The 20,217-nt window shown below is 41.2% G+C and overlaps 1 long non-coding RNA gene across 3 annotated transcripts in view; it reads left to right on the forward strand.

Annotated features, from left to right (window-relative positions):
• LOC117823758 overlaps nt 1-18,293 on the forward strand; it is a 33,800-nt gene extending 15,507 nt beyond the window's left edge. For all 3 annotated transcript variants that reach the window (XR_004633486.1, XR_004633484.1, XR_004633485.1), the window contains 3 exons: nt 1,097-1,231; nt 4,688-4,857; nt 17,992-18,293. This is a non-coding gene — a long non-coding RNA (uncharacterized LOC117823758). The remainder of the gene's footprint in view (nt 1-1,096; nt 1,232-4,687; nt 4,858-17,991) is intronic.
• Nucleotides 18,294-20,217: the final 1,924 nt, after the last annotated feature.

Raw genomic sequence — 20,217 nt, forward strand, 5'->3', positions numbered from 1 at the left:
CAGACTTGGGGAATTAATTTGCTTCAAGAAGTTTTACTCAAAGTGTTGATATACACAAAGCAACCTTTAAAAAATGTCAAAAGACTTATTTATTGTTTGAATTTACTTTATAAAACATACTTTTTATGATACATTGTACACTTTCATATTACACATTTTGTGATTCCTGCTAGAGCTGCAAAGATTTGACAATTATGAAAATATTGTTATACCCAATCAATCATTTGGTGACATATCAAGCAAAAAAAAGGAGAATATTTGATGCCTTATGCTCTTTTAAATGAATAGATTTGGGTTTTATTTTACTTTTACACTGACAGAAGAAGCAATTTAAGGATGGAAAAATGATCTTGAGCATTTTTCAAATCTTTCAGACATTTAATAGACCCAACTGTTCCTTCAAATGTGGAGTAATCACCAGATTAAACAATGACAAATTCATAAAATGCCTCAATTTGTTCTAAATCCCCAAAACTGTCAACATTTTATTCTCCATCTTTTCCCTTTCTGACGTTTTATTACAAAGTTTTCTGTCCAAGTTCTTTTTTTAGTAAAAGCAAGAATCTTCATTGGAACACATCATTTATCCGCAGCGTATCCTGGCCTCCATCCTCACCCCGGATCCAGATGGTCTTCTGGAGGAGACTAACAGAGTCATTATGCTCTCTCTCTCTCAGAAGGCCAATCAAGTTGATCCATAAACTCTCAACTTGGCTTAAAACCTGCACCACAAACTGTTTCCTCATTCGACCCCACCAAGCTCCTGATAGAATGCCTGGAAAAATGATATTTTATGGGTTACTGGGTTATTACTGCAGTGAGGGGGAACGTATTTCTTTCCATAACGGCTCTTCTTTTGTTCTGTTTTCTCTCATCTTCCACATGATGGTCATCCTTGTCACCCCAAACGATGCTAATGAAACAGTTCAGGGTGACACATTGTTGTATTTCATCGCTTAAAAGTATTAATTAAAGAATATACAATTCTATGAGGGTTTTTGTTGTTTCAGAATATCAAACATCACCCACAAGTGGCACAATCATGTGAACAATGTCTTTGACCTCCTTAGCGATGTATCTTTGTTATGTCTTTCAGCTGCTTGGTGAATGCTGCATGCAGGGCCTGTGATGAGACCTCCAGCCTGTTAGCGATGTCTCCTGCCGCACGGAGCATGTCTTCAAAGGCCAAGGACTCCTCTCGGATTCTGCACCGGAAACACAAAAGACCCAGGTCAGTACAGGTGGAGCGAGGGAGCAGGAGGAGATGGGGAGATGTGGAGAGAAACATCAGTGAGTGAAAAGAAAGAGGCAATGATGTTAAACACATTATTAGGATGTGGGTCGTAGGGAGGAGGGGAGGGAAGCACATATGGTTGCTGTTAAAGCTGGTTATGTAATGGAAAAGATTGTATAAAATGGAAAATGGAGTTATATACAGTCAGACAATTACAAACAGTGAAGCATGACATGAAACAAAAGGGTCGTTTTTCAAACATGTGTTTTTTTGTTTCTGGCTGATCTTAATGGTGACCACACATTTTGTTTTTGTGCAAAGAGAGCAAAACAGAAACCCTGGAATCAATCAAGACTGGGAGGCAGAAACACAATGCAGGAGGGTTATATGTTTACTCATTTCCTTTTTGATTGACGTGTGCATTGTGGAATACTGGATCAAACAGCAGTCTTTGCCCGTGCTCTGAGATTGCCTGTCTCTGCTGTTCGTCGTACAATGACCGTCGCTCGTAATTTTAACATTTCTATGTCACAGCAGTAGTTTGGAAATACATAAACGAATGAAAAGAACAGCAGGGTCTTCAGGATAAGCCACAACTGTTTCATTATCACAGAATGTGCATTTACAACACAATGCAAAAGTATGGATTTACTGCAATTAATACAAAATGAGTACGTTACTATGCTTTTTTTGTATTGTACCTAGTGGGTGGAGAACATAGACTGTATATTAAATGTACATAGTATCCGTGACGTCACCCATCTGTTTCTGAGGCCAATCGTCAGCGGAAGCCATATTGGAAAGGCTGAAGTCAACATAACTACTGTCGAGCTAGTGTGAGGTAAAGAGGCGGGCTTTGAGCCTCCTCGCCAACATCTACAGTGTTCCCGCCTGTCAATCAAGTCAGCTGTGCCTTTAATCATGGAAAACTTGTAATCTTAAAGGTGACATATCATGCAAAATGGACTTTTTAATGGTTCTCTACCTGAAATATGTGTCCCTGGCATGTCTACAAACCCCCCGAGAATGAAAAAAATCCATTCTGCCCCTGTTTTGATTTCTTCACCTTTCTGTAAATGTGTGTGAAACGAGCCGTTTCAGACTTCCGTGTTTTTGTTACGTAACAACAATATCCGGTCTGTCACGGAGTCAGAGCTCGGAGCTTGTTCAGCCCATAGACTGTATAAAATAATACTGAATCCCCCCTCCGTTTTTCATTACCTGCACAAATGTGTGCTAACAAGGAGCTTAGGAGGGAGGCATGCTAGTTGTAAGCTGTCTTAATAAACACAAAGGTCAGTTTTACTCCCCACGTCTGCAGATTTGAAGATCTAGTGGATGATTTTTATTTATCATGGATAAGTGCTAGCGCTAGTTAGCATAGCTACATAGCTACAAGTCGTAGCTGTAACTGTGTACCAAGACACACGTCGACATACTGACAAATAAAACAACAAGAAACAGAATCTGTGACTAATCCTTCAGAAAAGGTCCCACTGCCTCTCTGGCAAAGGTCGGTTTTACTCCCCATGTCTGCAGATTTGAAGATCTAGTGGATGATTTTTATTTGTCATGGATAAGTGCTAGAGCTAATTAGCATAGCCACATAGCTACATGTTCATAGCTGTAGCTATAGCTGTGTACCAAGACACACGTCTACATACTGATAACTAAAACAACAAGAAACACTAAATCTGTGACCATTGTTTCAGAAAGGTCCTGCTACAGGCGCCTCTCCGTCAGGATCAGATTCTGGATCAGATTCAGAGGGTTGAAGTAACGTGATCTCTGAGCAGCCGTGTATATTCAGCCAACATGTAAACATTAGATCAACGTGCTGGACAGCCGAGGCACATCCACTTCCTGAGGGGGCGTGGTCAGAGAGAAAACAGAGTGTTCTGAGGAGAACTGAAGAAGAGGGTTTTTCAGGCAGGCCAAAATCTGATTTCAAAGTGTTTTTTTGAGCATAAACTTTACAGACATGTTTTGGGGACCTCTTAGACCAATATATATTGATGAAAAAAGTGTGATATGTCACCTTTAATATCTTCAAAATTGCAGCGTTATGAAAAAAGTCACCTACCGTACAGTTTGTGCCGATAAAGAAATGAGCTATCCAGACTACACTCTTTTTTTGTACCAGGCTGTAAACATGTTTATTTCTGCTGTAAAGATTGTCCTTTTTATAAATGGGTGTGTATGTGGTTTCCTGTGTTTCTACAGCCAACCTCAAGTGGACACTCAAGGAACTGCAATTTTTAACACTTCTGCATTGGCTTCAATTCTCGCAGCCGGAGGTTGCCGCTTGGTTGAGACCTGGGTATAATGACCATGCTTTCACAACATTTGGGTGTTGTCATATAAAGATTTGTTCTTTCTCTACACATTACAGGTGTTGAGTAGAACAAGAAGAAAAGCAGATTAAGTCATTGTTTTCTCAAAACATGTGGTCCTGATTTGAGGTGAGGGATGTAAATTAAGTTTTAACCAAGCGGCAACCTCTGGCCGCGAGAATTGAAGCCAATGCAAGTGTTAGTCAGTTCCTCGAGTGTCCACTTGAGGCTGGCTGCAGAAACTTCGGAAACCACATACACACAAATTCAAAAAAGACGATCTTTACAGCAGAAATAAACATGTTTACAACCTGGTTCAAAAAACGGGTGTAGTCGTTTCTCGATCGGCACACATTCTACAGGGGGGTGAATTTTTTTCATGACGCAGCAGTTTCAAAGATATTAAGATTACGAGTTTTCCATTATAAGAGGCACAGCTGACTTGATTGACAGGCGGGAACACTGTAGCTGTTGGCGAGGAGGCTCAAAGTCCGCCTCTTTACCTCACACTCGCTCGACAGAAGTTAGGTTGAGTTCAACATTTCCAATATGTCTCCCGCCGACGATTGGCTTCAAAACAGCGCTTCAGAAACAGATGGGTGACGTCACGGACACTACGTCCATTATTTATACAGTCTATGGTTTTAACCCTGTTTTTGAGCACACCCTACATCAATCTTTACCTTTTATAAAATTGAAGCACAAACAAAATCTACCAAAACAATTTATTTGACTCACTTCTGCATCCCTGTGAGAGCCCCCGACTCTTCCCCCTCCAGCTGCTTCTCCATGTCCTCTTCAGCTTTCTCCACCACTTCGTGGCAGCTCTTCTGGTCCTCTTGTATGCCGATGATGTTTTCCTTTATCACGTCTTCATAGCTCTGATCTGCCACTTCTGCCCCCACAAACTGCACCAGGTTCTCCATCACCGCCTTGTTACCGTGCTGGATGGCCTGCAGATAAACCAGCTCCTCTTTCTGGGCCTTCAGCCTCCGAGCGACCGCAGGGTCGGTGTTGAAGAACACAGAGCATTTGTCCGGTTGATGCTCAAACTGCAGCGTGGGTGGGGTTGATGGTGGGAAAGCTGCTGATGTGACCCAGTCGTTTCTCGTTCTCACAGGCTCATCACCAGCAGCCTGCGATGTGTCATTGATGGTTATCTCAGACAGGATGTCAAAGCCTGATCCCCAGTCTCCACTCTGGCAGAGCGTGTGGCCTGCCATAGACACCCAGGCCAGGATGAAGGCCATCCAACACCGTCCCATGGTGACCTGAAGGAGGAAAGTGGAGGTTAGTGGATGCTAAAAGCTTCAGGGAATTTATTCAAGGCCTCTTAAAGAAGTGGTCTGACGTTATAGATGACGTGCTGCTGTTTTCTTTCTAAAAGCAAGATTTAGAGGTAAGAACAGTCATGACTTTGCAGAAAACATGAGGTTAAAGGTGAGATTAGCCTGAAATAAAGACTGGAAACAGGGGAAGGGAAAAGATTAAAACTCTATCCACCTCCAGGATCAGTTTGCTTGATCATGGAGCTCTGAGCTGATCATGAGGGGATGGAGAAAGAGAGATCAGCAGGACACTTTACCGACCTGTATGATTTTACATGTTGATAGTGCTTTCCAGACGTCATACTTCAACAGAGACAAGAATAGCTTAACACCAGAGGCTTCATGTTGTTGTAGTCTAATTTTTATTATCTGCATACAGCTTTGTTTGTTACCGTCGGGCTGCCGCTGAAATATTAAAAACTGTCATACACGCCACTTGAATGAATTAGAGCAGAAAAGAAAGAGTTTGAGGGAATAAACAGGAGTTATTATAGTCAGCTCTATCACGCACTAATGATGAGAAAGCGGTGTAATAAGGCTTAATTTGCACATTCGCTCTCAGTGTTTCTTTCTTATCTGTTAATTCCTTCATCTTGCAGCTTTGTGTGTAACTTTGTATTTTTCTTCTTTTAAATTTGGTTTTATTTATAATCTTTCTGAATTCTTTAACAAGTAACTACATGTACAAACTCGTATACAGTACATGTGCATCCCCCTCATCCCTTGAACCACCCAACATCTGGAAAAGCTATAAAACAAGATAGAAAAAAAAATAATAAGTATTAATATTATGGTAATATTAATAATTATGAATAATAAATAAGAACTATTATTGTAATATTATTATTATTTATTATTAATAATAATAATAAGAAGAAGGAGAAGAAGAAGAAGAATAGTAATAATAAGAATAGTAATAATAATAATAAATAATAATTATTAATAATAATAATAATAATAACAATAATACTACTACTAATAATAATGATAAATAATAATACTAATGATAATATTTATAAATACTAATAATAGTAATAATAATAATAATAATAATAATAATAATAGTAATAGTAATAATAATAATAATAATAACAATATATAATAATATTAATCATAACAATAAGAAATAATGATTATAACAATTGTAATAAATCAAAGAGAAATGTTTATAAATGAATAAATAGATACTTAACTAGATAAATAAATACAAAGAGTGTAATTACATGTTAAGTAACAAGGCAACAAAGCATTATCAATAATAACAAGCAAGTCTGTATGGAGACAAAAGGATCAAGGCTATAGTAGGCAAACCATCCACAAGCAGACACCCAGACCTATCACAGCATCAAAGGCAAAAGTGTTCATGACTACAGAGCTGAATCAATAGGACGTAAGACACTGGTGAGCATGAATCATGCACCAGTGCAAACAGCACCAACGATACAAACAGCTGAGTAAAGGCAGACATAATGACATTACATAAAGGGGATTAATGTAGACTGACTCATTAACTTTGTGTTTTTGTGATATCATAGTGTGGTCTGAGTTTGTAAAATATGTTTGTGGGTTCACTCATCAGGTTGGTAATCAGCTTTGTGTGACTGCCCAGCAAGATCTCCTTGATTAGGGTGAGTGAAGGCAGCTTGGCAAGGCAAGGCAGCTTTATTTGTATAGCACATTTCATACATGAGGGCAACTCAATGTGCTTTACATTAAAACATTAAAAGCATTGGAGACATTCAGACAAACATAGAAGAGCACAATTAAAATGACAAATATGATAAAACAGAAAAGAAAAGGAAAATTAGAAATATATTAAAAATTAAATTAAAATTTTAATTTAAAGTGGGTTAAAATAATCTAAGATAGGAAGGCAGTGGCAAATAAGAAAGTCTTAATCTTTGATTTAAAAGAGGTGAGAGTTGGAGCAGACCTACAGCTTTCAGGGAGTGTGTTCCAGATATGTGGTGCATAATGACTAAACGCTGCTTCACCATGTTTCGTTCTGACTCTAGGGACTGAAAGCAGACCAGTACCTGATGACCTCAGAGGTCGAGGTGGTTCATAAAGTAGTAGCAGATCAGCAATGTATTTTGGGCCTAAACCATTCAGTGCTTTATAAACCATTAGCAGGATTTTAAAGTCTATTCTCTGACAGACAGGAAGCCAGTGTAGGGATCTAAGAACTGGAGTGATGTGGTCTACTTTTTTGGTCCTTGTTAGGACTCGAGCAGCAGCATTCTGTATGAGCCAGGTAAGCAAAAGATGCTCAGGGTACGTTAAGCCTGCTTTGTAGTGTTCATAGTTTTCAGTAGGGCAAAAAAGAGCGTAGCAAAATGACGGCTTCCATTCATGCACATGTGTTAGACCGTCTCTCCCTCCCAAAAGCTCACTGTCATGCCTCGACACTAAATATTAACCTTTGCCTCAACTCACCTTAGAACACTTTATCACCAGACTGTCAGGATGGAAGTGTCCTGTTGTGAAAACAGAGACGTTATTACTCAGCTACTGTTAGCTGGTTTGCTAGCAGTGTCAACAAGCTACCGCTGGAGTTGTTTACATCGGTCCATGCACACCCGCCAACCAAGGAGTACTACATCGACTGAACATACAGTAATTAGAATATTCTGTGTTTACTGCAACTTAACATTAAAAAAGTGTTCACTCAAAGACATGTGGATTTTATTGAAAGGAATTTATTCAATCAGTAACTGTAGTGGCACCAAATTCCCATTAAAGTCATGTTCGGAAAGGTATTTTAAAAAAGGTCAATATCTCTGCAGATCTTGGACGCACTGAAGTAATAAGTGAGAACTCTTATTTATCCACCGTCACCTTTTCAAATCAAATCTCTCTCTGCACTCGTCAAAGACAAACACTTGAATATGATTCAGCTGTGACTCATGACCACACAGGCTGTTGAACAGGTACATTAGCACAGCTTAAAGCCTCATCTGAAGCCTTCCCATGGTGCTCCGTGCCTCTCCCCATGTATTAAACTGCTCCATTTAAATCAAGCAGACAATGCGAGGAGTTATAATGCCAAAAGAAAATTGCCCCGGTGGCTTGAATAGCTAAACCGCATAATGGGAACCTAAACCTGTCTCATGACCTTTTAGAAGTTTATCGTATACATTTCCCAGCCGTCGCTCCCTGCGTCACTCTGAACCTCTCAGAAATATAGAAATGGATTCTTTTCAATCTTAAATATCGTAGTCACACTCTGAATGTCACACTGCATATTTCAGCACTGATCAATTCACACTAATACCTGCATTATCAGCTAACATTTTCCCATTTGTGCTGTTTAATATGTCACTGACATGTCGTGTCATGAATCTGTAAATATTCAGTCTGAGAAGAAGCCAGCTGTAAATGCTGAGTTAAGATGATATGATGGTATTGAGAGGGCTTGTGGATTCTGCATTCTATACATCCAAAGTTATTTAACATAAAATCATGAACCTGACTTGCTGCGGTTTGAATTCTCTTATTTCACTTTCACAGAAACTTCTTTCAAATGTTTGATTCAAGGTAAAAAACGTAATTTATGTTTTTTGGGGGTTCAAAAAAGCTGATTTTTTTTTTTACCTCTGCTCTCAGCCGAAGATAAAAAATTCAAACTGGAACATCCAGCCTGCCAAAAATCAATCAGGCTTCAGTCCTGTTAGGTTGCATTAATAAAAAAAACATCCTGTCTGTTTTGTGCTCTTCATGTTTGAACATTTTAGAATTTTTGAAGCAGCTCCCTTTATGTAAAACTGAACTTAATTTGATTTGAATAATTCTGTTTTTAATTTGAATACCTCAAAACATGTTTTTTAAAAGTACTAAAATAGTTTTCAGTTATGTTCACAAAGCTGAGAAGTCTGTGGTATTCACATTTTGACATGAAGTACTCACTGTAAGGATGTTCTTAATGGTTCATTTCCCTGTTGATTAAGCAGACTAGTCTTTAAAGGTGACATATCACGCTTTTTTCATCAATATATATTGGTCTAAGAGGTCCCCAAAACATGTCTTTAGAGTTTATGCTCAAAAAAACACTTTGAAATCAGATTTTGGCATGCCTGAAAAACCCTCTTCTTCAGTCCTCCTCAGATAACTCTGTTTTCTCTCTGACCACGCCCCCTCAGGAAGTGGATGTGCCTCGGCTCTTCAGCATGTTGATCTAATGTTTACATGTTGGCTGAATAAACACGGCTGCTCAGAGATCACGTTACTTCAACCCTCTGAATCTGATCCAGAATCTGATCCTGACGGAGAGGCACCTGTAGCAGGACCTTTCTGAACCAATGGTCACAGATTTAGTGTTTCTTGTTGTTTTATTTATCAGTATGTCGACGTGTGTCTTGGTACACAGCTACGAACATGTAGCTATGTGGCTATGCTAACTAGCGCTAGCACTTATCCATGATAAGTAAAAATCATCCACTAGATCTTCAAATCTGCAGGCATGGGGAGTAAAACCGACCTCTACCAGAAAGGCAGCGGGACCTTTCTGAAGGATTGGTCACAGATTCTGTGTTTCTTGTTGTTTTATTTGTCAGTATGTTGACGTGTGTCTTGGTACACAGCTACAGCTACAGCTATGAACATGTAGCTATGTAGCTATGCTAATTAGCGCTAGCACTTATCCATGATAAATACAAATCATCCACTAGATCTTCAAATCTGCAGACGTGGGGAGTAAAACCGACCTTTGTGTTTATTAAGACAGCCTACAACTAGCATGCCTCCCTCCTAAGCTCCTTGTTAGCACACATGTGTGCAGGTAATGAAAAACGGAGGAGGGATTCAGTATTATTTTATACAGTCTATGGGCTGAACAAGCTCCGAGCTCTGACTCTGTGACAGACCGGATATTGTTGTGACGTAACAAAAACACGGAAGTCTGAAACGGCTCGTTTCACACACATTCACAGAAAGGTGGAGAAATCAGAACAGGGGCAGAATGGATTTTTTTCATTCTCGGGGGGTTTGTAGACATGCCAGGGACACATATTTCAGGTAGAGAACCATTAAAAAGTCCATTTTGCATGATATGTCACCTTTAAGTAACAAAGAAGAAGTCAAATCTGAGCACAATTTATTTTACACTATGTAAATGCTGTCTAAAACCATTCTGTATGGAGCTTTTTAAGCTTCTGTTTGAACCAGCTCATCCCATTCTTCACTAGATACAATTGAAATTTTGAAAGATAAACGTGGCTCGTTAACCCACAAAGTATGACTGCAAATCGCGGCTTAACTTGATGCATGTTATTATACACAGTTGATCATGATATCTTTCTTTTTCTCTCCCTTTTGAATAAAAATTAATTACATTTCGGTGCATTTCATCATTTAATGCAGGGGTGTCCAAACTTTTTTCAAAGAGGGCCACATTTGCTGTAGTCAGAATACCTCAGGGCCAGTGGCTCCTACTGAGACTTATGAATCCTAAAAGTTATATATGAAATATTTAATTACTATTATTTTAAATGTTTTCTCAATAAAACGGTAACTAGGAAGTACCATGTAAAGATTAGCAAACTTTATCTTCTTCTGGGGGAAAATGTTTTTCATTCGGGTCGGACAAAGTGGGAAAAATATTGTCTCATTATTTTCCTATGGCAGGATCACGATCTGGATTTCATCACACTTCTATTTCATGTTGTTTTTAAGACTCTTCTGACCAGCAGACAACATATTAAGAACAAAATAATTATTTTCCTGAGTTCTGAACATTTTTTATGCACCTAATTTTGCCTTTTTTGTACAATTTCATAATTTTGATCTTATCTTATGTCCTCTATTGTTTCTTCTGAACTTTTAGTGTTCATCAAGAACATTTTCACATCATGAGAAAAACATTAATTTGAAAACCTGTCAACTTTAAGAGTTCTTGTGTTTCTTCTTTATTGCCGTCTTGAAGAATCCCCAGAGCTTTGGATTTATAAAAGTAGTCCATATGAAGCTTTTTGAGACGTTTCTGGATTGACTTTAGTTTTGTTTGTGCGCTTGAAAGAAACTGCAAATGTACAGATGATTCAGAATGTGATTAATATCTGTGCTATAAATAACACGTTTTAAGATGGAAGCTTGGGGCCATAAATAAATGGACCTCGGGCCGCAATTGGCCCCCGGGCCGTACTTTGGACATGCCTGATTTAATGGATAGGACAGCTGAAGAGTGACAGGAAAGGCAGAGAGCGTGGAGCAGGGGAAGACATGCAGCAAACAGTCGAGGCCGGAAGTTGCGCCTGCGACTGCTGCGATCATAGACTGTATATAAAATGGACGTCATCTCGCTCGGTTCGAAGTGAGGCCGCCACAAAAACTGCTCCCCCTAGTGGCTGGCTGCAGTATAGGTCAAAAACTCTGTCTCCCCCATTCATTTGAATGGGGCTGCGGTCAAACTTTAAAAAATAAATACACGTCGTACGAACGTTTCTCACATCCGGGCCCACCAAAGAATGTACTTTTATCAGAAGCTCAGGGGTTTTAATGTCAACACGACTTTTATGAAGATGTTTTATTGAATCGCTTTTAACCTTTTCAATGGTGTCCTCTAAAAGATAAAAATAGACTGCAGGCCGTAGTTAAGATATGCGGCAGGGTTGCGGGCACACCCCTGCCTGACTTGTCAAGCCTCCACCGAGCCAGGACCCTCAGCAAGGCCTGGTCCATCGTGGCTGACCCATACCATCCTCTTTTTCTTGAATTTCGCCGGCTTCCCTCAGGTCGAAGATTCAGGATGCCGAAAAGCAGGACGAATAGGAAGAGAAACTCTTTTGTACCGACAGCAGCTAGTCTGCTTAACGATGCCGCATAGCTGTTGTTTCCATGTTGTTACCGTTTTGAATGTTTTGATGTTGGTGTGACTTGTTGTACTGTTTTGTTTGTGTCACCGCTGACTGAAAGACAAATTGCCCCCTGGGGATAATGAAGAAACCTTGAACCTTGAACCGTATGCTGTGGTGATATGTAGTTATTATTTCACTGTTTTGTGTTCAAGTCCTATTTTTTCTGAAAAGTTTCTTCTTCGTTAGTTATCAGAGGTTAAAAAAACGGGGTTTTACTTCTGGTTTTACTTTGATTGACAGCTGCTGTAGAGAGAAACTCTGTAGGACCTCGGGACGGAACGCTGTAGGGCGGAGCTTGTTACCGTGGAAACACACTAATTCCCTATTGCGCAGACTCTGCCTGCAGAAAATGTACAAGATGTCAGCGTTCTGGAACGGGATATTTTGGCTTCAAAACCGTACAATGGGAAAAGGCGGAGCGATGCTGTCCATTTTATATACAGTCTATGGCTGCGATGAGGACCACAGCCTCTGTATATGGGGCACGCTTAGACCCCTAGGCCAACAGTGCCCCTCTTTTTTCTTTGTTTGTCTCTACCTGAAGCTGAAAAAAGCCACTCAGCTGGCACAGACATTGCAGGCACACAGAGATAGCGACTTGCAGGCTGACATAGTTTTGGTATGCATCGGTCCTCCAGACACATTAAAGGGAGGTACAGCCTCAACTTTAACCAACATTGTAGAGCTACATTAATGAAAATGACAATAATTAGTTTAACCGACTAATTCTGATCACAACATTGAAAGTGACCGCATTTATATGTTTAATCAACTTGGGGGGCGGCAGTATCTCAGTCCATAGGGACTTGGCTTGGGAACCGAAGGGCCGCTGGTTCGAGTCCCAGTATGGACAAAGTTTGGCAAGTGGACTGGTGGCTGGAGAGGTGCTGGTTCACTTGCCTGGGCACTGCCGAGGTGTCCTTGAGCAAGGCATCGAACCCCCAACAGCTCTGGGTGCGCTGGTTGACGGCAGTATCCTCACTCTGACATCTCTCCCTAAGCATGTTCACTGCATGTGTGTGCATGATTGTATGTATATACCAAAAAAACTGTACGTGTAGCATGTCCAAACTAGCATGAGTGAAAAAATTGAATGTCCCCCCTGGGGATCAATAAAGTACCTTTCTTTCTAACTAACCCTGCACATCTCTACCTCACGTACATACAGTTTGTGAGCAAACCTAAGTATGCAGTCTCTTCTTTTGAACTCTGCATGTCAACATCTTTGCACCATGTTTTCGTTTTGGATTATTTCCTAACATAGTTGCAGTAAAAGTGTTGTAGAAGTTTGTGTGCTGCTTGTGATGCATTCAAAGACTGGAGAGGGCCTCACTCTCTGTGGTTGACCACGACCGAGCCAGCGGTGGTATGAATTGTGTCACCCACTCTAAAAGCTGGCGTCCCCTCCTTCTGCAGCCGTGTTGTTGTTGTTTTTGGTCACCAGCAGTCCTCTGGGAATCATTCACAACTTTACTCTGCTCGTTAATCCCTCCAACACCTCAGAGTACAGAGAGACGGCTACTTCTGTCACCGTTCTCAGCTCCATGAGGGATCCTTTCCACAAAGTGGCTCAGTGTTTGTGAGTCCCCCCTCTGCGTTTAGTTCAACAGCCAAGAGTGTCACTTTGTGATTCAGCAGACTGAGGCTGTCCGTGCGTCCCTCCTCTGCATGTGGATATGTATTTAACAATCTGTGAGTGGAGTCATTGCAGAGCTCTCTCTCTCACTGCTGTCAGAGCACATTTGGTTTCAGATTTTACAGCAGCCTCTTTCCTCATTTCTGCTTGTTAGAGCTGAAGTGAGCGTTTGAGTTTGTTGACTTACACCCATCGCCGTGTTTTTCAGAAAAGCAGAGACTGAATGCCCAGTCATGCTCGCTGGAGCAGACACCGTAAAATTGTCTATTTATTTTAAGATGAGATGTGGTCCCGGCCAAACTCGTAAAAACAACCAACTGTTGGCCTTTTCTCTCTCTTTCTCTCTCTCTGTCGCTCCCTCCCTCCCTCTCCCTCTGTTTGTGATTAGTTTAAACAGTGACCTCACATATGTTACAGCAGCTGAGAGGAAAGACATAAACAGAAAGCGTCCAACCAATTCAGATTGAAAGCAGAGACACGATGCAGGAGCTTTGCATTGGGATGTTTGAGTAATACGTTTGCTCATTTGTTTTGATTGGCACTGCGTCCACACTGACAGGCTGACATGAATCAGATGCAATGAGTCTCTGCAGAGGGGACACATGTCATTCTCTATACATGATGTTTGTTTCTGAATATCACATTCATCATTTTCAAACATGGAGCACAAATCTTTGGAGAAAGCTTCACAAAAGACAAAGATTTCAACGTGATAGAGATGAAGCACAACTGCAGGTGAATTACTTATTAAAGAGTCTTCAGAGACATTCAAAGCTCCTCATTAGCCGCAGAACTGCATGTCCAAAACTTTTTACGACTCTGAGCTTGTTTGGACTTTTATAAATCAGAGCCTCGCGGCGACGAGTGACAACAGTTTCAGCTTTATGACAACAGACAGCCAAACGGAGATGTAATCCATCTTAAAATACAGCTTTATAGTCTCTGTGCTCAATCCCCACGGCAGCAGTAAAAGTTAAAAGTCAAAGGACATTTAGTGACATTAACTCAGCCTCTAACTGGAGCCACACTCGCTCCTCTCCGAGCCACAGATCGGCAGGGAGCAGTCGCCTCTGTCTTTGGAAAATGTCTGCGTAATCTCAGCGCCGGGCGTCCTCTGCTTCGTGTGAGAAAGTGTTTTGTGTTTGACGCTCCGTGGCCCGTAGTGACCCTTAGTTGGCCTCGCTGTGAGGGATCTGTCGTTTTGAAGTGGCTTGTGTTGGCCGACTTCTCTTTTGGGCTTAAAATAGTAGAAGAGTAAAAGCAGTTCAGAGCCAAATCTCAGAGGAAGATCTGGAGAGCTCAGTTCTTGTTCGTGATCTTTAAAGACAGGAAGGTCTGCTGCTGGACTCGGGTCCTGACTCTGACAGGAGAACATGTTCAGTGACTGAGCTCTGCACGACACAGTTATAATTCAGATTAGCTCTTTCTGCTATTACTGCCACTGCTGCTGCTGTAGTGTATGCAACATAATAAAGACAGTTAAAATATGCAATGAAAATGAAAAAGGAGTCATTTCCAGACCTGGTTTAGTAAAAATAACATAAAGCCTGGTTTACACTTCTGGCCGACGCAGACGTAAGCACTTGTGCGTTGATGTGTCCGTGTCGCGCAGCAATACCCCGCCGAAACACTAGAGGGCAGTGTGGTCTCTCTGATAGTCGGATCACCTGTTTCCGGCCCGCTACATTTCCGCTAGCTTTTTCACAGCGATTAAGAGCATATTATTTTAATTTAGAGCTGATGCATGCTGCTGTTTATCATACAGCAATGATACCAGGGAAGAATAGAGAGGAGACATCAGGAGATGAAATGTACAGTCGATGTGTGGCTAGGGATGGGTACCGAATTCCGTACTTTTATAGGTACCGACCGAATTCCGTTGGTACTAACGAGTACCGAGTCACGTAAAATCAAACGGTACCATGTTTCGGTGCCCAAACACATCCCTGTGACTGTGAGGGAGTGGAAGAGGAGGTGAGTTTCCATACTTTCGCCCTGTAATGAAGTCAGAGGCTGATCGGGTGGACGTCTCTGCTCTCTGCTCTCTGTTCTCTGCATCCGCGCGGGAGCACGCCAAACGGAGCCTGCAGCTGATGGACGCGTGCACTCACTCACCGTGAGGCAGAACTCCTGGAGGATTAAGTTTATTTTATACGGTCTATGGTTGAGATGGACTCTCTCGCCCCGACTACCTGCCCTGTTTATAACCGTTCCTGTGTGCGTGAATGCCAAACAAGTAAGCTGTGTGTCCTGTTATTATAAAGAGACAGAGAACTGACTTTTTCCCGTCCGCAGGCGTTCACGTGTGTTCATTGTTTAACTCCCGAAAGAGCAATTAGACGCCACCAGCATGTCAGCTAATATATCTCATCACCTATTTAATCCTGTTTCTGTTCATTTCATGTTCAATGAAATAAATATGTTAAATTAAGCAAATATTTTTTAAATTAACATTTGTTACCACATAAACACACAGAAGTACCGAATATTGGTACCGTTGAGTACCGGTACCGATACCAGGTACCTGGGAATCGGTACCATATCGGTTCAAATGTGAAAGGTACCCATCCCTATGTGTGGCGATTCTAGAAGTGCTGTAAATGCAGGAAATACAATGTCGTCAAGTGGACCAATCATAGGGCTTGCAGTCCGTGTCGATTTGATGTGTTGTTGTATTTTGAAGGAGGTGTGCGTAGGCTTATGCGTCGGCGTAGGCTACAGCAGGGGTTTCCAAAGTGTGGGTCGGGACCCCCTGGAGGGTATCAAGACACAAATGGGGGGTCATGAGATGTCTTCCAGAATGATGGTTGGTTTTTTTTAATTATCTAAAAGTAGTATATTTTACCCATTATAGTAAAACAAAATATTGACAAAAATAGTAGCTAAACTTGAAATAAAACCTTGAAAAAAGAGTTTTCTGCCTTTCTTTTTGCCAAATGACTCCTAACTTTAGGGTTAGCAAACAGTTATTTATCAAAAGCATCAGTAGTAGCAGGATAATTCATAACGAAACAGGAAACACAGCCACATGCTCATACAGGTAGGCTAATTTTCTGCAAACCAGCTGAATGAAGCCACATTCAATAACTTTAAGGGACAGTGGGGGTCGTGAGTCTTTGGGACCAATATTTTTGGGGGTCACAGGCTGAAAAGTTTGGGAACCCCTGGTCTACGGCATAGGCTACGGCGTTGATCTTACTCTACTACTCTTACTATTTTTTATTTGTCTTTTGGTCCAAAATATATCTGGAAAAACTACAAGCAGAAGCCCTTTCGACTAATCCAAAACCCAAAACTATGTCATGAAAATGTTTATTTGGACGACCAGCAGCCCAAAACTGAAAGATGGTCACTTTATAGTCAGAAAAGCTGCAAATCTACAAACCTCAGAGGCATGAAAATGTCGGATGTGTCGCTCATTTATAAGAAAAGTGGGTCAAAACAGTTTTCGCCACTCAGATCGTTGATTGTTTCAACTCTAAAAGAAAAAGGAAGGCTCTCTGAATGATTCTTGTCGCAGAGCTGCATGAGCATAACACACAAACCAGGTTAAATCTCAGTACTCCGGCCTTTCAGTCATAAAGATACATCATCATGTATTTAATCCCCGGTCACCTCCTCAGCCTGTAGTCACTCTCAGAGTATATATCTGACGCTCAGCCCTGTGGCCCCTCTTGTCAAATCCTGAACAGGTGTGTGCCACAGGTGTCACAACACTCAACTGCTCCTCTATGTTACTGTGACAACACGGTCTTTGGCAGGAAGCCAGTGAGAGCACAGAGAGACCTCGCAGGTCCACGGGCCCTGAAGGTAATCATGTAAGGTGGAAAGCATAGTAATTAGAAAGACTAGTAGAGAGATGTAAGAACACACGCACACACAAAAACACACATATGTACATGCATATTAGTAAAAGTGTTCATAATCAGCTGATTTAGAGAGAAGGTCACGTCTCTGATTGCCTGATTCTAACTTGTATCGCCTCTAAAGCAGCAATTTAAATCAATAACCATATTTTACAATTTTACAGTAATTCATTATTAATTTAACTGTAAAAGTGCTAGACAAGCAAAAAACAGGCTGTTAAAGTCTCCTTCTTCTCAATGAAACTCAGAGATAAAAAGCTTGAGCATCCCTCTTGTACTCTGTGACTAAAGTTTTATAAATCCAGAATCCAAACTTACCAAACTCCAGTTATTCTCACCGCTGAATACACCTCCACCTCCACTCTCTCAGTCAAGCAAAGCTACTCAAACACTTCCATTCACAAGCTCAGAGTGAAGCAATACTCACTCGCTTTCCTTCTTCATGTCAGGGGGAAAAAAAACACAGACACACGCACACACACACAATTAGGGTTTGGCTGCAGAGTGCGCCTGTCTATGTGCCCCTGTCTGCTGCGGGGAGGGGAGGGGAGGGTCGAGGAGGGGGAAAGAGGCTGAAGCTGAAAGATTTCTTTCTTTGCAGTGGAAAGAGGGGCCGGCTGCAGGAGGAGGGGGTGTAATCTACTTCACATCTGTGGGCTCTGGTGGGGGACAGAGGAAGCATGAGGGTTTCTTTAGTATAGGGGGGGAAATGTCTTTATGACCATTTTTCCTGTTTGTTCTAGGAACTCTACCATTCACAAAAAATGTGCGGTGGATGCTGAGGCGGTTTGAGAAGCACCACCGAGCTGATTCTCCTGGCATGTGTTGTGATTTTCAAACCAGAGCAGCGTGCAGTGATGACGGATTAATGATACCGTGCAGAGCTGAGTTGCTACGGTCTGTGACGGTGTTGAAACGTTGTCTTAAGACATGTTTAGTTTTTACCTCTTTCTACAAACTAGTTAAACTTTAAAACTAACACTTCCTTTTATACTTACAGCTGTAAAAAAAATATTAAAGCAATATGTTTTAAGTACTCTTCAAATTTAAATCATGCTTATCAGCTTGCAAGCCTCAGATACTGCGTTGCATCTTGACAATGAAACACCTTTGTAACTCCAGGTAAACAGATTACACTGCTATCAGCTGAGAGCTAGAGATGTTCTAGCTGGGGGACTATCTTCTACCTACCTGTGTTTGCACACAACTAACCCCAAAACTGGATGGCCCCTGACGTTGACACCAGTCAAGACACAACTCTTCAATGCAGGATATGCATGTTGTTAATCCACCACTAACTCTACTTTATAAAACAAAGACGGATGGTAGTAGTTGTAGCAGCGGGAGTCTGGCACGTCCACAGCAGCAACTCAGAGGAACCTACGAGACAAGGGAGCTCAGGGACTCCAGAAAGGTCTCTGGTTAGTAACTTTAATGGGACAGGAAGAGTTAAAGTGAGTGATAGACAGAGAGAGGGAAAAGATAGGATCCCAGTGTGTCAGTTCCCCTGGCAGTCTAAGTCTATAGCAGCATAACTAATACCTGGTCCAAGCTTGATCCAGCTCTAACTATAAGATTTATAAAAAAGGAAAGTTTGAAGTATACTCTTAAAAGTAGAGAGGGTGTCTGCCTCCTGGACCCTGACTGGTAGATGATCCCAAAGGAGAGGTGCCTGATAACTAAAGGTTCTACCTCCCATACTACGTTTAGAGACTTTAGGTACGATGAGCAGGCATGCATGCTGGGAGCGTAGTGTTCTAGAGGGGTAATAGGGCATTATGAGATATAAAGGGCTCTTTAAGATATGAAGTTGTGTGACCATTGAGAGCTTTGTAGGTCAGAAGAAAGATGTTAAATTCTATTCTAGATTTTATGGGGAGCCAGTGTAGAGAGTGTGCTCTCTCTTCCTAGTTCTAGTTGGTACATAAGCTGCAGCGTTTTGGACCAGCTGAGGAGTCTTTAGAGAGTTTTAAGAGCACTGTGCTTTTTTGCTCGCAGACAGTTAGGACACTTCAATAGGAAATGATGTAACCTGGCTGATTGTGTGACTGATGCTGTGTTACAATGTAAGTAGAGCCAAAGAACCTCCATCAGATGTGTTTTTATTGTGTTATTGTGGATCTATAAGACTTTGTGTGTCACATAGTCCACACTCCTTTCAGGTGTTCTTCTTTCAGCTCCAGTTATTGGATGATTTGAAAAGTGAATGCATGACTGCAGCCGTGTCTCCTTACAGTAAATGAGCCTTTTTAGTTGAAAAGGATGCATTTGGGATTAATTATCATCCTGTAAGACTCTACTGGGATGCAGTGCGGTGCGCCAAATTAGAGGCATACTGTGGGGAGCTTTGCAGTTCAAACTGTACTTAATTCAATTTAAACCAAAATCAACAAGCATGCAGAAAAATGTAGAAAAGGAAAATAGTATCATAAATAAATGGTGTTATTTTAATAAAAAGCAGAAGAGGAGTTTTTTCTCAGCCCAGAATAAAGCTCAGATCAGAAGAGTCTCTGGGGCAAGATTTAGCTGACATTTAGCACCAATTAAGATCTGTATCTTTCGGTAGTGCGTTAAAGGTTGCTTCATATCTCATTAATCATCACCATGATTTCACTTGACCAGGTGTTTAAATAGGTTTCTAGCTTGAACCACACATGAACATAGCAAGGTCACAGTAACCAGAGTCTCTCTCTGTCAGTAGGACGTGATATTTGCACATTAACGAACACACGCTGAGGTTTCTTACAAAGTGTCTGGAGCAACATTTTGTTCCGGTGCTATAGGCCTGCTGATTCATGAAGAATTTTCTCCCACTACTTACTCTGGCTGCCCTACAACCACAGTGAACAAGTCAGTGGTCACAGCAGCTGCACAGCATGGTTAGAAAATGACTTCCTGCACAAAGGGATATCTACAATGCTTACCATTAAATCAAATAGAGATGGCCCAGTTGCCCGTCTAATGATCGG

The sequence above is a fragment of the Notolabrus celidotus genome, chromosome 13 (assembly GCF_009762535.1).
Source record: "Notolabrus celidotus isolate fNotCel1 chromosome 13, fNotCel1.pri, whole genome shotgun sequence".
Classification (NCBI taxonomy): Eukaryota; Metazoa; Chordata; class Actinopteri; order Labriformes; family Labridae; genus Notolabrus; species Notolabrus celidotus.